Below are 5,991 nucleotides of genomic sequence, written 5' to 3'. Positions count from 1 at the left end.
GTTTACCTGTGTTTATGTACCTGTAGTTCATTGTTTTGCACTTAAAGTGCCTCGGCACTAGTTTACCTCGTTGTTTATGCACTACTAGTACATTTTGTGTTGCACTTAAAGTGCTTAGGCACCAGTTTACCTCAGTGTTTACATACCCTCCAACGTGACCCATTCCATTAGGCACACAATGCTCTGTTCCTGGACTTCCCTGCCAGTGGCAGTTACAGAGGTTGGACTCCAGCATAGTCCACAATTCAAAGAGGGGGGTCACATCAACTGTCAGTGAGTCCAGGACAGTGATGTTTGGAGTGGCATTAGGTGTGGCTCCCCTTTTTTAACATTGGATTGTGCTGCAGCTCCAACTCTGCAACTGCCACTGGCAGGGAAGTCCAGAAACAGAGCATTTTGTACCTAATGGAATGGGCCATGTTGGAGGGCATGCGTTTATGTACCTGTAGTTCATTGTTTTGCACTTAAAGCAGGCATGTCCAACGTTGGCCCTCCAGACGCTCCGAAACCACACATCCCAGCATGCTCCGCCACAGTGTTGCTATTAGAGAATGCTAAAACTATTGCAAAGCATACTGGGATGTGCAGCCTCAAAACACCTGGAGGGCCAACGTCGGACATGCCTGACTAAAGTGTTAATGCACAACTGGTTGTGCATTCGGTTAGCTTGAAATGCTAAACTTCAAGCAATTCTTGTTTGGGATGGGGGGGTTGGGACGAGGGAGGTTGGGATGGGGGCGGTTTGGACGGGGGGTTGGTATGGGGGGATTGGGGCGGGGGCGGTTGGGATGGGGGTGGTACGGGTGGAGGAGGGTTTCTTTATTGTTTTATTGTTTTATTGTAGTGTCTATACAAAGGCAAAAGGAAAGGCAAATAAAAATTGCACCTACAATCCAAAGGTGCTAAACCAAATAAAAAAATTATAATTTTAAACACCCTTGTCATCACTTTTTTTTTTAGTTAAAATGACCATTTCATATGGTATTTGCAGTGATTTCCTGGGATCAGTATGAATGGGGCTGTCCCGGGTCGATCCCGGGTCTGAATGCAGTGTGAAAGGGTACATTCCCGGGTAGTGTCCCTGGAAGCATCCTGGTACACATTCCCGGGTCTGACCCGGGACTGCAAGTGGAAAAGGGGTATAAATAATGGCTTGTATATAGGGCCTGATTCTAATCGGATCGGTCCCCCATGAGTTCGCAAGGGGAGCCGTTGTTGAAGCACTGCGCAAGCACATATTCTTCTGTGTGGGCTCCTTCAAATACTTGCATAGTCGCCGTGGCGCTCGCACGCAGGGGCCTGATGGATGCTGGGCACGCCCAGGAAAACGTTGGGCGTTCCCATGCGAACGCAGGCAGAAACCTGCCTGCCGGGGCGGGTGCTGGACTCACAGGACATCAGCTGCCCGCCCAGTTCTCGGACCAGGACGCCGCAAGTCTTGGTCAGCTCAGACTGGCAGATGTGTGAGCACTGTGGAAATCATTCGATGGTCAGCGACCATTGTATGATTTCGGGCCCGCACGCTACCCTGTGAATGGATGTTTATGCAAAACATCCATTCGTAGTGCAGCGGGGATATTCGCTGGGCGGCAGGGGGCACGCATTCGCCCATCTGGTGGGCGGCGTTACATGGCTTGCTAAGCAGCAAAATTCCGGTACTTAGCGAGCCAACCAGAATCCCATAATGTACTGTTTATTATTATTTATTTTTTGCTATAGAAAATAAAAAATTCCCACCTTGGTGGGAATAGACAGGCGCTATTGGGATGGGTGGTTGTGCTAGCAGTTCACACCGTAAGGGGGGTTGGTCGGCCCCCAAAATACTAGGACAAGAGAAAGAAAAAGTTTGTGGTGGAGCGCTTAGTTATGCTGTGAAGGTATGTTACCTTTGAAAAAGTTGTCAGAGTACAACGAAACGCGTCAGCCCAGGCTGCACTCTGTTGTTGGACATTGGACTACAATTTATCTCTCACTTGGGCCAGCTCCCCCACTTGATTCTCCCCTCTTTTGGACTTCCTATTTGCTATTATCAATTGGACAATCTATATTGGGACACCACCACCTGCTAATATTGGAAGCGTTTCCCAATTAGGAGACTACAACAAAACTGTCTCTCACAAGTGGATACAAGACAAACGGCATCCCATCATATATGGATACCCACCATCCCAGTTCAAATATGGACACTAATGGAGATTCCATCGAAAAAAAACCAGAAGAGAGTGCAATAGGAACAAGTGAGACTGAGTATAAGCTTAATATTCCATTGCCCTTTACAATTTAACTGAGTGCATTTTATATATTATATGTTTTATGCGCAATTGTTATCTATTTCTTTTATATGTTTATGTGTCTATTTAGAATAAATTGTTTAATGTGATACCCAATAGATCATCACCTTTTATTATTGCTGATTCACAGCATAACTAAGCATCCACAACAAACTTATTATTTATTTTTGAACAATATTTAAAAACTCATCTAGTGTGTATGGGGCATTATAAGCTGTTTGGTTGGTACTTTATCTCTCTTCACTCTTAGAGGTACCTGAAAGGGCAGGGGCAATGTATGACCAGAATGGCAGGGCGATAAGACAGCCTGAGTGTGTGTGTGTGGGGGGGACGGGGGGGGGGGGGGGGGGGTTCCAGGCTGTTTTCAAGGTGGCTTGGTGCAGCTGAGTGATGTCACTGAAAGCCAAGAAACTTGGTACATGTGACCTAACACTACCAATCAGCAGGGCCATCTTGGCCATGGGCTTGAAGGGCAGTTGCCACGGGGCCCCAAAATGCTAGGGGCCCAATGTCTGGGAATGTGAGTGGTGGGATTTCTGTGTAAGCCCAGCGGCTGCCGGGTGTAAGGTAGGGACAGAGGTGTCCCAACAGCCACAGCCTGTTCCTCCCCCTGTCCCAGCTGCGGCGGCTGCCGCCCCCACCCGTCTTTCAGCTCCTCCGCTCCCAAAGCTCTGGCTGCTGCCTCCGCCTGGCTGCAGGAGCTGGTAGGCACACAGGTGGAAAACTTTCACTGCCAGTTCACTACTTCTGCTGCGCTGTAGGTACCAAGCACAGATCCCTCGGGTTCCCCGCCCCCATAGCAATCTTAGTGCTGGCGGGGAGGGACAGTGTGCTGCTTATACCCGCCTCCCCTGCTTCCTATCCCAGCAGACCTTGCAGGCTGAGTCTGGCCTCAGAGCTAGAGTGCAGAACAGGTGATCCAGGCAGGAGTGTCAGAATATGGGGGCAGATTGTCACCCCCCCATCCCAAATACGAGAGAGAGGCACAGAAATGCTGCAGCAGAGGAGCGGCAAGCAAACCCCTGCACCCAGTGGCATGACTACCTAGGGTGCAGCTGCTATGGGGCCTGCTTCTCCCCCTGCACTCTCAAAGTAGCTGACGCCAAAGTGAAAGCTCTCTTTTACCTTCCTGTTTCCTTCCCCATCCCAGAGTCCAGTACAGTCCCCCCCCCCCCCCCCTTCGGTAAGTCAGTTCACCACATACAAGGTGGGCCCCCATTCTCAGATATTAAGGGGGCGGGGCTTAATGCCATGAAGTGTCCACCCCCATTAGTTGCTGCTGGGTCAGGTATTGCTCTCTCCACAGCACTCTGTCCCCCATCCCTGAAACTCTGCCCCCCCCCCCAGCACTTGGCACCACTGTCTGCCCAGCACTCTATCCCCCCTCCTTGACAATCTGCCCCCCTCCCCGCTCTCCCCGACACTCTGTTCCCCCTCCCCCCCACACTCTGCTTCCCTTTTCTCTCCCCTGATACTCTGTTCCTCCTCTATCTCCCCCCACCCCCCAACGCTCTGTCCTGTCCCCCCTCTCTCCCCAACACTCTGCCCCCCTCTCTTTCTCCCCGACACTCTGTACCCCCTCTCTCTCCCCGACAGTTTGTCCCCTGCTCTCTCCATTAGCGGAAGTGCATGGTGCATGTCTGCAGCATCTGTGCGCTCCACAAAAGCATATACATGTGTGTGTGTGTGTGTGTGTGTGTGTGTGTGTATATATATATATATATATTACACACACAATATATTGATTTATATATGTGCCTCTGGAGTGCCTTTACTGCTTTTACTATGATACAGCATATACACACACATATATTCATATATATATATATATATATATATATATATATATTTTCACTAGCACTCTGCACCCAATATTGGGTCCTTGAACCCTGTGTTTCGTATTATACAAAAACTAAAAGGTTTTATTTATAAATACAATTGTCTTTAAATATAACATAACTGCTCTAGCACAGGGGTCCTTAAACTATTTTGCTCTGGGACACCATCAGACAATAAAAATAATGAAAGGACGGACCCCATATATTTTTTATTTTTCATCTTTTCATTTTCATTTATATTGATTTTATATGTCCTATATTTGAATAATAAATGTATTTTTATTTGATAGAAACTGTCCTATATATCTCATTTCAAATGATTTGAGAAACTTAGCTGGCTCTGATTCCTTTTTCTTTTGTAGCCAAACACATCTGGTAATATCCATTGAAGATTTAGGTGAAGGAGAAATTGATTTCTATTGTTGAAAAAAATTATGCTGATTATTACACCTTAAAGTAGCAAAATATCTATTTTCCGTAAACTACAAAATTACTGTAAATGTAAAAGAAATAGACGTAACTTTATTAACAGTTTCTTATACAGCGCACACATATTACAGAAAATATTTGAACAACCACATCAGTCCCTGCCCCAGTGGAGCTTACAATCTATATTCCCTAGGGCAGGGGTTCCCAAAGTTTTTGAATCACGGCACCCCAAAGCATCAGAAATGTTTTCGCGGCACCCCTAGGCTAAAGATTTCTCATTGAGAAAGTCAGTAACAAATATTAAGTTAAATAAATTGTGTTTATATCTCATCCTTAAGATCAGTTATGCGGTAATTGACAGGATTCACTTCTGTTTGTCCACAATTTGATTATTATAATGGACATAAAGGACTTGAATTGGTCCTGGACCACTAACCCAGGGCACCCCTGCAAGTCTCCCAAGGCACCCCAGGGTGCCACGGCACACAGTTTGGGAACCACTGCCCTAGGGGGAGGGGCCCTAAACTGCACACCCTGGATATATGAGGTGCTACCTGCTGAGACTTGTAGTGCAGCAATCAGGAGGAGGAGATTGCAGGTGCACACTAAATATAAATGTTAAACCTATTAATCTCTTTGCTATATTGCATTTCTGAGGTTCTTAGCATAATGATGGCGATTATTATGGGCTTGTCCACCGCGTCCAGGTTACCTCAATAGGACAAGTCCCTAACACTACTCTGAGACAGGTCCAGGGCACAGGACCCCCCAGGCCAGCCCAGCAGAGCCACCCCATGGCATCACATTGGTGTGAAATTAAAGTGATAGTAAAAGGGATAAGGGAAATTATATGTGATAAGACTTAAGGCCCCCATACACTAGCCGATTTTGGTCCGATTTAGGCCAGATCAGTCGGATCTGGGCGAAATCGGACCAAAATCGGCTACTTTTGATGTCCCCTCAGATCCGATGCGCGGTCCCGTGCGCATCGGATCTGCGTCGGGTGGTCGGACCTGCTGCACGTCCGACCACCCGACTTGGGACCTTTAGCTGGCGGTGAGTGCTGACCTGGGGGCGGTGTGGTCAGCAGCAGGGCTCATCAGGGGGACGCCGGAGCGGGGAGCGTGTCCTGACGCTGTAACTAGCCGGCGGCGCCTGTGTGTGATGATCTGGCCGGGCACTGTCATTCACATATATCATTCAGCAGCGCTGCGGGACGGACGGGGCCGGGCAGTGGCGGGTATTATATTTTTAAAACACCTGTCAAATGACTAGCTGTTCTCTGATTGGCTGAGAGCTCTCAGCCAACGGTCAGTCATTGGCTGAGAGCTCTCAGCCAATCAGAGAACGGCTAGTCATTTGACAGGTGTTTTAAAAATATAATACCCGCCACTGCCCGGCCCCGTCCGTCCCGCAGCGCTGCTGAATGATAT

This window comes from Crinia signifera, chromosome 1, assembly GCF_055691185.1.
Source record: "Crinia signifera chromosome 1, ASM5569118v1, whole genome shotgun sequence".
Lineage (NCBI taxonomy): Eukaryota > Metazoa > Chordata > Amphibia > Anura > Myobatrachidae > Crinia > Crinia signifera.
This window is presented reverse-complemented; position numbering follows the sequence as displayed.